This window comes from Silurus aristotelis, assembly GCF_946808225.1.
Source record: "Silurus aristotelis genome assembly, chromosome: 7".
In the NCBI taxonomy this organism is placed as follows: Eukaryota; Metazoa; Chordata; class Actinopteri; order Siluriformes; family Siluridae; genus Silurus; species Silurus aristotelis.
In genome coordinates this window covers 15639666-15652730 of record NC_139580.1, presented here as the reverse complement: position 1 = coordinate 15652730, position 13065 = coordinate 15639666, and the positions used below count along the sequence as shown (strand labels likewise).

The following is a 13065-nucleotide window of genomic DNA, read 5'->3' as shown; positions in this document are numbered from 1 at the left end:
CTTTTAAGGACAAAAATCTAAGAAAAAAATGGATGGCAGAAAAAATAAGTCTCATGAAGCTGATAGCTAATTTTTTTTTAGTGTCAGATGCAATACAATGTTTCATAAAAGAAAAAAATACCACATTTTTAAATGGGTAATAAAGATAGAGGCATAGTGGGTCACACTGCCTCTACACTGCTCCGGGGTCCAGATTTTATGGTAAAATCTCGAGCTCTGGTTACTGTCTGTGTGGAATTTTGTACAATTTCCCCTTAACATTTGTATACATTATTACATTCATTGAACCCCAGCCTAGATTTGCACTGGATGTGATTTGCCATCTGGTGGTTTGGTCATCTGAATTGCAATTGAGATGAATTGGTGTGTGATTATGTGTGACCTGTGATGGACTGGCATTCCCCCAAATGTAATGTCCCACCCCACCCCTGGATTAAACATGACACTGACTAGTCTTTACTGCTTACTTTCTTTCGGCTTCTCCCATTAGTAGTCGCCACAGCGGATCATCCGTATGCATGATCCTCATGTTCGATTTGGCACATGTTTTTACGCTGGATGCCCTTTCTAACGCAACCCTCCCCATTTATCCGAGCTTGGGACCGGCAGTAAGAGTGCACTGGCTTGTGCAACCCTAATGGTTCGGTTTGTTTCTCTGACTGGGAATCAAACCAGTCTTTACTGCTTACTAAACATGAAAAAAGATCAAATAAAATGATGAGCAAACACAATGTTCCTTGACTCAATGAAAATATATTTAGAATTTAGTAGTGAAAAATGTGTTAATTTGTCATAAAATTAGAAGTTTTAATCCACCCACAATAAAAGCTTGCCAGCCTGCAGCAGAGCAGTCTGATATCACATTAGTTTACATCCCATTCTAAGAATATTGAAGATGCAAGACAATAAAATAACACAGAAAAAAGAAATACTGCATTTAAACCATTCGCATGACATGTTCTTAGCTCTGTGTCCTGTTATTTATCTCCAGGGTTCTGGAGGAATGTCTCATTTCACTGTGTACTGCTTCAGCTATATATGGTTGGAATGACGATAAAAGCTACTTGACTTGACTTAACTTGACAAAACGGTAACTGTATTGTATTATCATGAATACATCTAGACATTTAGGCAACTTGCATTTAACAAAATATCTATAGACTGTCTACAACCTGTCAGTTGACTCATTAATCATCTTATGTAATTCACAACAACAGTTTATGGTTGCTGATTATATTTTGTAGCTCATTTATAGACTATTATCTGGTCCCTTTTGTTACACTGTAGTAGAAGTATCCTGTTTATTGTTTGCTGGCATTTAGTATATAATCCATAGACTATAAACTCTATAGCTACAATTTATGACATTGTTCAGAACCGATGAATAGGCTTGTTATCAGTTAATAGATGGTTTGTAATGTGTATAAAGCAAGTACTCAGTTTAAGTGTTCTCAAAAAATATTAATACAGTTAAACTCAAGTTTGAAAACATGTATAATCTAGGCATTCACTGTCCTCTGTCTTTGGCAAAACTCATTCTGCATGTAGCTCTTGTTCACAGTTCAGTACTACCTCCTCTTGAGTCATCTCTGATCTGAATGTAAAATGGATTTCTCTGTGTAGACTGAATTTGAAACATGAATTAAAATCTTTTTTATGCTTAATCCACACTACACAGAGTTTACACATAATTATTTCAGACCCAGATATGAACAGTTATATAAAGAAGAGGAAGCCGTTTATGTTTCGGGACCGTGTATTTCTGCTCCAACAGATAAATGGTGTCGGTTGAGTGGGTGGATATGATGCCATGCTGACAAGCACATTCTGTGTTAGGAATGAGAATACATTTCACAAATACTCAAGCATAAATACTGCCGCAACATGTCAAAGATTTGACTACAGCATATTCTGCCTTGGTAAGTTTCCACAGCCAGTAGGGGAAAAGCTGTGTCAGGAGAAGTGTCAGAACTAGTTAAATTATAAATGGGTAGTTAAAAATAATAAGTTTGAAATAATAATAATAATAATAATAATAATAATAACACTGATAATATATATTCATTATAACACATCATTAACTATTATTGTTATTTTTGTTAGTTGGGCTAGGGGTATAACTGTAGTACTATTGTTATATGATGGTGTTAGCAACGGTAGTAGTTTAAAAATGCTATGACTACTACTTCTACTACTACTTCTACTACAGTTTTACCCGTTTGTTAGTATTGTTCGTTTACTTTCTTTCGTTGTTTAAGTTACTCCAGAGATGCAATGGTTTATGAAGGCTTGACGGTGTCATGCACGTATTCATATGGCCAATTGTATGTGCAAAACACTTAATTGAAGGTCAAATTATTTGAAGGTCAGTGAATCTGAGCAGCCACTTACATGGGCAAATGCTGAAATTGTGCTTCAAGGTGCTGTTTGTGTATAGAACATCGATTGCTGTGACCGGTGAAAAATGCATGCAGTTACTTGCCAGCCTTCCAATCAGTCAGAGGGCACGTGCCACTGTGCGTGTGTGCGTGTATGTGCGTGTGTGTGTGTGTGTTCGTTCGGAGGCAGGGGGAGAGGGGAGATTAGGCATGTCAGGGTAGGTATGAGAGAATCAGTAGATGGCAGTCGTGTCCCTTTTGCTATAGACAGAAGGTTGCGGAGTATCTCTCTCTCTCTCTCTCTCTCTCTCTCTCTCTCTCTCTCTCCCTCTCTCTCTCTCCCTCTCTCTCTCCCTCTCTCTCTCTCTCTCTCTCTCTCTCTCCCTCTCTCTCTCTCTCTCTCTCTCTCCTTACACGCGTCCACACACGCGCACGCAGACACGCGCGCGCGTTCAGTTGCCGGCGTCGCAAAACCACGCACTCACGTTTCGATGCGTCTCCTCGGTCAGATGCTCCTCTGTGCTCTTACTCATACTGGCCAATCACTACTAGGCTGATGGGAGGTAATTGGATAATTATATTTCACCTAAACCCGTGACGCCACCAGAAGAATCCAAAGTAAGGACCGTATCTACTCATTACAGAAGCATACGCGCTGCTTTGCGCGTACCTGAGAGTCAGAGAGCATCAGTGGCGTTGGAGTTCAAGTCACGTTGCATCAGAGTAGATGTGCTCATAGGCTGTGCCATGGAGGCGAGAGGAAGTGGACAGGTCTGGGTTTAGCGCGAGACATTTTAACCTCATCTCTAGCAGGACTTCAACACGTCTAGTGAAGACACTCCTGCCCTCGGGATTTTTATAGCCATTTTTTTCTTCGTTTACTCTGATCTCTTTGCACTATGAACATCGACGTGGAAAGAACAGGAAAAAATAGGTAGTGTGAGTCTTCGTGGCATCGCCTCCGGTGTTTAGCTCGTCCTAGTGTGCCGGAACACAATGGGTTAGATAGAAGATTTGGATGGACCATATTTTTACAGAGCGCACGAGTTTGCATTGATCTTACACGGAATATACAAGAAACACATGACTTTTCTCACATGAAGTGAAGAGGATTTCTACATCTACCTCTATGCGGTTTTGGAAGAAGACGCCGTGAGGTCTTGTATGAACTATAGGTTTGTGCCAAGGATTCGGTTGGAAACGTCGGTGTAATTAAAATTGATCTCCATATCCCCCCCTTCCTCCCCTACATTCACAAATGCTTCACGCTGCAAATCATTCCCGGGGCTAAAATGATAGTTGAGGAAAATACGCGTCTTGCAATCCGCACTGGTCTGTGAGAAGAAATTTAATCAGATTCTGGATAGAAGAAGAAGAAGACGCAAAAAGTTCTATTCTTAACCACGACGACGGAATGAATCAGTCTCGGCGCTTTCCTTTTACTTTCTGGAGGAGGACGGGAAGGGGGATGTGGAGAGAGCGATCACTTTCAGCTGGAAGATGCGACTGTTGAAGGAAATGCTGGAAGTGGTGGCGAGGCTGTGCGTAAGACCTGAATACACACCACTGATCAGCGCATATACAGAATGGCACACCAGCGCCAATCGGGATCTGATTTGATTTGTATGTAGTGCAGGGGGAAAAAGTGCTGGCTTGTGTCGCAACGCTGGACAAATCTGTGTCCGGTTTAATACGACATGATTTTGTGCTGCATCACAAATTGGCGCGTGTCAGTTTGATATTTCCTCGGATGGAGAAAGTACACCGAACAGCATATGGATGCGCTTGTTTCAGACTTGGTAAAGGATCTGGAGATATTGGCTTCGACTCGGTGTAGTCTAAAGTCTGCGTTGTGAAAGAACAAAACTGTGCGCAGGAAAATTGCGGATGGAGTTCTGTCGCGTATTTCGTGGGGAAAGAGTCCAACAGTGCGCTCCCTGCTTTTGACTGAAATTACATTGCAAAAAAAGTAAGTAGGCTCATCTTTTTTTTTTTTTTCCCTGGCAGCCTTATTGACGACGAGTGCGTCACGTTATTGTTGCAGCTCGAAATGGCTAAAAATCCTAATTACGGAACGCTGTTTTTGTTCATTGCTTTCAACTACCACCGCACTACCACTGCTGTGCACTTAAACACAGTCTGTAGTCCATTATAAAGATGTGATGAGTTCATTGTGCCGTGATCACTTGTACTGTACACTGATCATTAAGCTAACCAATATTTATTTTAAAGTGCCTCTCTCTCTCTCTCTCTCTCTCTCTCTCTCTCTCTCTCTCTCTCTCTCTCTCTCTCTCTCTCTCTCTCTCTCTCTCTTCTCTCTCTCTCTCTCTCTCTCTCTCTCTACTGATTACTTAAAACATTACCAGTCCTTAAAAATACGAAGTAGCTTTCCTTTTTTTTTCTCCATCTCGAACCCTTTGCGCAGTCTAAAAGGACACTGCACTTATGAACATTAATCGCACGGCGGCTCTGCCAATATGGATTGGTTTATTGAGAGGAAGGGATGCAGGCTGTTGCTTCTCGTTTGTGCGTTTGTCGCTTGTTTGGCTGCGACATATATTTGACCATTTATTTTCAGTATTTTTTTTTTTTTTCGTTTTTTCCCCTTTAAGCATTGCCACCGTGTAAAAAATACGATTATATCTTTAAAGATGATGTCTTTAGGCTTAAAATGAATGAAATGTTGCTTATCGGATTTGTGTAATCCTGTGAGGAGCGATGCAGTGTGTGACTTCTTGTCCTCTTTGGCCATCGCACTCGTGTTGATTTGAGTAGGGATTTTCAGTCTCATGCACATGGAGCTGTCCACAACCCCTGTGGTGCTGAAAGCTCTGCCAAGCTCAAGCTTATGGCACGCACTTTTCTCCAGAGGCTAAACTTATTTATCATATCATATAGACTAGTAACATTAGAATATAATAATGCATTTTACATACTCTGAATCATTACAAATAAAGATTATGGCTTATGATCACTGATGTGTAATAATGCACCTGTATAATAGGTGCATTAGTGGCAATTCTGGGCTGGCTAAAATAACATTTGCAGCTATTTTTCAAGCTTCACAATTAAGTATTTTTCTTTCATCTTGCCTTTTTCTACTTAAAGAAGCCTATATACATTTACATGTATAAAACCTTCAATAAAAACAGGACAACTGAAAACCTAAAATAAATAACTAAAAAAGGAACAACTGGAATGCTAATCAATTGTTAAATAAATGATTAATTTGCTAGTTAAAATACTTATAGCCTGTTCAGTGAGCTGTATTTTTTCAAAAATAGCCAAATAAAACCAACTTTCAGTGTGTATGAAGCTGCTAGAGTGGACTCTGGCAATTACACATAACTTGGAGTTTTAGATTTAAAGCACTACTGGTACCACATGTTTAATGCCCTAATGTGCTGCAACGTAATCACTGAGATTAAACCAGAGAGTGTTTATGGTTTATGCATATTGTGCATAACTGCATTAGTTTGTAATATGTGTAGTCTAGTAATATTTTTTTTATGTATCCACTGCCAACTTAAACACTTGCACAGATAAACAAGCATGGTTCCTTGTTGAACAGGTCCAATTAACTGGGTTCTCTCGTGCCTCTTATGAACCATTCCAGATTTCCCAAATAATTTACAGTATGATTCAACATATTTTAACCACTAACAAATTCAATATACCAACATTGCATTAGACCACACTATCACAGGCTACAGTCCAGTAAATTGGTAATGATCATTTTAGTTTCCATGGTGAATACTGGAACATTAATTACAGGCAGTGTACATGTGCGACAAGTGAACTACTTCCATCAGTCCAGTGGTAATCCTCCATTTTGTCTTCATGAAGCAGCCAAAGTACACCCACCCACAGACTGTCATCCCTTTGAGAAAGCTTCCTGTTGGCAAAATGCCCATCTTGAGGCTTAGTAGGCTGTGTCAGTTCAAGCACTCCACACTTTAGAGGCTTTCAGGTACACAGGTCAGGTGTGTGGAATAGATTCATATCTATTTGTTGATCTGATCATGAGATTATACTCATCACTGTATTCGGTTATCTGGTGGTTGAAAATCTACCGGATGTAGAAGAATAAATATAGGAATTGTAAAAAATAGCACAGAGAGCGGGAGTGTGCACTTATACCTTTGTAAGAAATGTGGGTTTAAGATCAAGTGCTAATTTTAAGATGATAGATCACAATTTCCGCTTTCTCACACACACACGCACACTGCGCACACACACTGTACACAAAACACACAGACAAACACATACATATATATATACATACAGTATATATATATATATATATATATATATATATATATATATATATATATATATATATATATATATATATATATATATATATATATATACATGCTTTCAATCAGTTAAAGCATGTATGTATGTATGTATGTATGTATATATATACATACATACATACATGCTTTAACTGATTGAAAGGTAAGCAAGTAACTTTTATTTATATATCTCAAATGGTTTCTTATCCTTTACATAAAAAATAAGAAAAAGAACTGCAAAATGATGGAGTGGTATTGCCTTGGGGAGACATATTAGACTGCTCATTTTATGTTCTTCCCCTGTCAGGGGCTCCAGTGTGATGAATATATGGGCCTGATTGAAAAGATGACATTTGTTTGTTGGTGGATGATGCACAGTGATTCATGTCTACACAAAGGCACTACATTATTTACCATCCGCATCTCCAAAACTCACTTCTGCCTTTCATATATAAGCTTAAAAACTGTTCTGGACATCCAGGAATTTGCTGCTGGTGATGACTTGTGTGGAATGTAGTACATGCAGATGATGACACAACAAATCTTTGTAAACAGATGATGCTGAAAACGATGAAATTATAAAATTGTGAAAAATGGAAAAATGATCTTTGTTGTTAAAATAGTTTTGTAGAGTGCTGTGGAGGATTCCTGGAAACGTGAGTCATCCTCGAGCTTGTTTATTTCACTATTCGAGTATGACAATTGTGGAATCCCCAGAGCCTCCTGGGTCATTAGCACATAGCAGACTGAAACTGAGCAGGTGCAGCATGGACACCAACAGGGACTAAATCCTGCCATCCATCTAGTGTCAGTACTTGGGTTTCTTTTTTCCCATTCTCTTTTTATTTGTGCATCTTTCTCTTTACTTTGTCAGAATGTATATTTCATATCAAATATCCAGTGTGAAGGAGGAGTTTACCCTTGACAATTGTACTATGGCACACATTAAATAAACATATCAAATAAATTGTCAAACAGAGAACTCCTATAGCACACAGGTGTTAGAATGATTGAGAGAGAGGGAAAAAACTTGGATAGAGTGCAGTTTACAATCATATCTAATTTAATGTGCTGTTTTGTTCAAGCAGTTTATGGATTTAGAAGAAGGCTTTCTTTTTTTTAATATTATAAATGCCTCCTTTAAAAATGGGAGATTAGTCTGTGTAATACTCAGTTTAGGCAAGTGAGACTATTCATCCTATAAACTGCCTCAGACTTCTATCAATATTGGTTCCCGCCCATCAATTTTTTATCTCCTGAAGGTATACATTCTATGCGATTTGATATAATGGGGAATTAAAGGGTGAAGGAGATTCTCAGCATTATCTTCTTCTCTCTCTATGATTAAACATGCATCATATGCTATGACATGGAAGATATCTTTCTTGAGAGCAGATCTATGAATAGATAGAGTTGAGGTTTTGTGGAAAAGGGATGCGTGCTTGGTACTATTAAAAACAGGGAAAAAATACTGGATTTTTTTTTTGGCATCAGTATATTATGAAGCAGTCTACAGTGAGTAACAATTTTAGCGTGGTTGATCAGTTTACTCTGCCAGTTGGAACTGGTTACATACATTGATAAATGCCATTTAAGCTTAAGATATTTTTTTTCCTGATTTTTGGAGTTGACAATGTTTTCTATAAATGAAATATCACCTATACACATTTATAAATTACCTGAACAATTAAGACCATATAGCTCTATATCTGTTAATGTCAACCCTGTCCGCAATCACACAGTGCAGCCCATGTGCTCACATTAACCTATTAAAATCCCACACACCCACACACATGCATACAAATGTACATATGCTCATAAGTGTCTGTGACCTCCACACATAGATTAAATTTACAGATGTACAGCCAAACCTGTTTTATCATAATGCATCTTATTTTCTATCTCTCCCGCTCTTTTACGCTTTCTCTTTCCTGCCAAAAAAAGGAATATAGTATGTATTTGTTTATAAACATAAAAATAAGATGTTTTAATACATTCAATGTACAATATTAGCAATATGTATGTATGTGTGTATGTATGTGTGTATGATAGATAGATAGATAGATAGATAGATAGATAGATAGATAGATAGATAGATAGATAGATAGATAGATAGATAGATAGATCTCTACACTTTTGCAATGCTAATTTCTCATTATGTACATCACCAATCCAAAAGTCATCAGAAAGTTGTCTCCGGAGCGGTCTCTCACTGGCAGTGCTTCCTACAGGATGAGCACAGCACATTCTCCAAGTCAATGCCGCAATCAATCAGCACTCTGCCCCGGTACATCAGTCTTTCTCAATACTCTAGTGGACATCATAAATCGGCCATTCAGAGTGTTCTTGTGGACGTTTCTTAGAAGACCTCAGCACTGTTGGTAAGCCAGATCAGAAGATCCAATCTGAGAAGACTGACTCTCATACAATAGCCATTGTTCAAAAAGTACTGTACAGCAACAAAACCAACATGAATCTCAAGAATAGCAGTGCACTTAACATTTTACCACTGCTGTATTGTTAGTCACAAAAATGCTGCCTCTCAAACAAAAATCCTAATCCGCCACCATTAATCAACACACTCCGTCGACACACTACTATGTAAATGGAGTGCAGCTGTCTCCTCAGCAGCAGAATGGGCTGCAGCAGCTGGGTCATGAAGCCAATAAAGCCTAAAGTAGGCCTGATTTAATGACTCTGGAATGTGGATGCCATATCAGCCTCAAAATGGTACTAAAAGGCAAATGACCAGAATTCAGTATATAGAATAAGTGAACTATCAGCTGTTTTTTAGTACCAGTGTCCTTCATGTAAGCACACCCCACAAAAAAAAAAAGCATACACATACTTTCTGCTTGTGTATGTGCTGCAGAGCTTTTGCTTTGTTCCACAACTGCACCTGGGAGGCATCTGTTTTATGTGACATGGCACTGGGTTGCTATATTAATTCTACTTGCTAATTCGAAAGGTTAAAATAGGCTGCAGGGGAAAAAAAATCTGACATGCTCATGCTTCCCTGCTCCTCAAGTAGTAAAGCACCTGTTTAATGGAGTTGAGGTTCAGTGATTCCCCTCTCACAGGAGTGCAAGGCGGGGTTGGGTGGGGTGAGGACAGAATTTTGATGGCAGGGCTAGGAAAAATATTCATGTAGAGTAGTCGGTTAGTTGAGAAATCAGGAAAAAAGGGCAGTGCAGGTGGAGCTGATTGCTTTTATCGGAGATCATTAATGTAACTTCCTGTCCCGATAAGCCTGTATGTCAAAGCTCTCAGTCTCCTTTAATGACTGGATATGACCAACGCAGCCACTCTGTGCAGCCCTCCAGCATTCTTACAAATGGGAAGCTGTCACAGCTGCTGACACACACACACACACACACACACACACACACACATGCACCCACACACACACGCATCGAAATCTTGTTCTATATATATATATATTTACACACTTACATCCCTATTTTCATGAATCTATCACAAAGAGGTACTGTCTGGTTAGACAACCTGCTATATTAGGCAATCAAACCAGCTCCTGTCATTTCCTGTAATACTAGCTTATTGCAGTGACATTTTCTTACTGACATAAAATTAGATTTTATATGTAGATTTCTCTTTAATATTTTTATGCTAGAAATAAACTGCTGACTCATAGAATATTGCAACAAATTATTTGTGGGTCTTTTTTGTACACTCGTGTGTGTGTGTGTGTGTGTGTGTGTGTGTGTGTGTGTGTGTGTGTGTGTGTGCGCATGTTCACTCATGCAAGAAGACTCTAGAATTCCTTTTCTCTGAAAGGCAATAAATTTGGTGAGACTGCCAGTTCATTAAATTTTGTTAATTATATGATGTTCCGAGTTTAATGGCCTATTACATTCTGGGATGCTCTTATTTGTTTCAGACAAAAATGATTGCAATTTTGTTTGCGGTTTAGTTAGTCACTTGGCAAATTATCCCAATTACAGTGTATAATGAAGTGGTCTTCCACCAACCTTTATTTAAAAGGATTGCACTGGACATAAAGCGAGTATGTACACTTTAGTTTTCAGTCAAAAAAACTATTTTTTCTGCCTCTACATGTTTGCTAAGAGAAGGTCACAAGTGATGTTAACATGACTGTCATTCTGGGCAAAAATGGGGTGAGGAAAAAAAAAACCAGCTTTTGAAGACCACTATGCAAATACCAGTGCAGCATTTATTTCTTGTTTTGGAAAAGAAAAATTGTCCTAGGTTTTAAAGTGGGGACTAATCAGTAACAACAAAAAATGGAATATTTCTGCAAATAAATGTGTTTGTTTGAAGTTTGTATAAATGGGACTCGGGAGCTTTAAGGAAATGGCTGTAGGTGGAACACTTGGCCTATTTGACCAGGTATGGCAAGCATGCTAGTTTTGGTGCTCTGTGCATCAGCGTTGTAGTCTAGTAGTGTGCCCTGACCTTAAAATGCTGCTCTGCTTAGATTTCTTGTGGATTTTGTAAGGACAGTCAAAAGTATTCATAATTTAAAGATGATATATTAAATGGCATAGATGACAATTGTTGAATAAGACAATCATTGTTTTTGCATCGATATTTAAACTCATTTCAAAGAATATTGATAATTTTCATCATGTTTAAAATTATACTTGTATCTTGTTTTTAACCCAAATCTCTTAAGGATGGCTACAAAAGATGTTTTTTGACAGAATTGAGTGGAACATGTCTCATATCCGGCTTTATAGGATTAAAACAGAGCTTCAAGCAACTGTACCCTGGCATGACTGTTCAAAAATTCTGATATTATTCAGTGGGAAAGTAATATATTTATAAAAATACAATGGTCATATACCAAAACATTCCAATAATGATGATAATGATTAAAAAAGATTGACTCTTTTTGACTATTTAAAAGAGAAATGTAAAATTTTATACATTTATTCTCTGTACTACTCTGGAAAGTAAGTATCCAAAACAAAATGGCGTGATAAAATAACCTGTGGCAACTGTTCATATTTCAAATGTTTCACACGACATTTATTGCTAGTGAATACTAACTGCACTTTGCTGTATCTTATGTTCCACTATTATATGAACTGATATAAAGTTTACAGAAGAGAATAATTTATACAATGCTCTGAAGTAGGCTCTTAAAAAAATCTCATAATAAACTTTCAGTATTTTCTAATAGTCAATGCTCTGAGATGGCTGTCTGAAAATTTGCAGGTCAGAAACTATGCCCTGAACTTTATCTCTCAGAGGCCCTAGAGTATGTGATGTTTTACTCAATTTACTTTCTAATGAAACAATTGTGAGAATCTTTGACTTATTGTAGAATTTGATATCATAGCTGTATGGTGTTAATTTTTAGTTGTTTAGGGAGAGGATTATGGTAAACAGCTTCTGTTGGTTTTTTTTTATCCTGACAACCATTCCAGAGGAAAGCATTTATCATTTTAAAGGCTAGAATGGACCAGTTCAGTAATATTTTACAGGCAACAGTTGACAAGGTTAAATCATTAAAAAAATAAAAAAATTCAATCCAAAGATAACAGAATTCTAAGCAACCAGGGAAAGCCAAATAAACTGGGTTGCTTACTGCTTTGAAACAAAAAAAGCCAATTCAAATTTACTAATACAAATGGTTCTGATTCTGACTGTGATTCTGATGATGATAAAGGTTATGATGTGAATGATTAAAAAGCATTATATACTATAGGATATAGAGGTATAATATACACATGAACATGAAATAACTTTCAGTCCTTACCAATGGGTAACATATTTGATTACATTGTGGTCAGTTATAGAAATGAATGATGAAATTAAGAAATGGAATATTCAATGCATCAAGGCGTTCATACTCAGTAAAACACTGAAGCCAGCCACCAAGGATTTGGAGTATAATTTCCACTTGAAATGTATTAGGTTTACAGGCCCCTAGATGCTGATTAGAACAAATGTCTTAAAAACCAATACAGCTGTGCCGCCACTGAGCACTTACACATATTAGTCATATGCTCATGGGTCTTCTTTCTGATGTGGATTTTTTTAAGTTATCATAATAAGAGAATGTTATTGTGACCTTTCATGGTAAGGAATGAGTGTATGCAGTGTATGCAGTAGTTGTTAAGAAAGATATGGGTGATTTAGTGGAGTGTCATGGTGTAGGTGACAGCTGTACTCGGGCTTGTGTGTGTTTGGGCTCTAGGGCATAGTGGTGTGGGTGTGTGTTAAAAGATTTCAGATACAGAGAGCTGATGCCTGTCATCCCAATCACCCTTTTCTAGCATAATATTAATCATGAAAGAAATCAATTCAGCATTCATTCAGATCTCTCACTTTCTTTATCTTTCTATCAGTTGCTTGATAATTGTTCACTTATAGTCAGTGAAGACTGTTAAAATATAGCATGA

General features: G+C 37.8%; 1 protein-coding gene across 1 annotated transcript in view; it reads left to right on the top strand.

Annotated features, from left to right (window-relative positions):
* Positions 1-2778: 2778 nt before the first annotated feature.
* The window catches only part of lrrc4ca (leucine rich repeat containing 4C-a), a 48298-nt gene continuing 38011 nt past the window's right edge, over positions 2779-13065 (top strand). The window contains exon 1 of the mRNA XM_083547562.1: positions 2779-4347. The gene's annotated coding sequence lies outside the window, so the exon portion shown is untranslated. The remainder of the gene's footprint in view (positions 4348-13065) is intronic.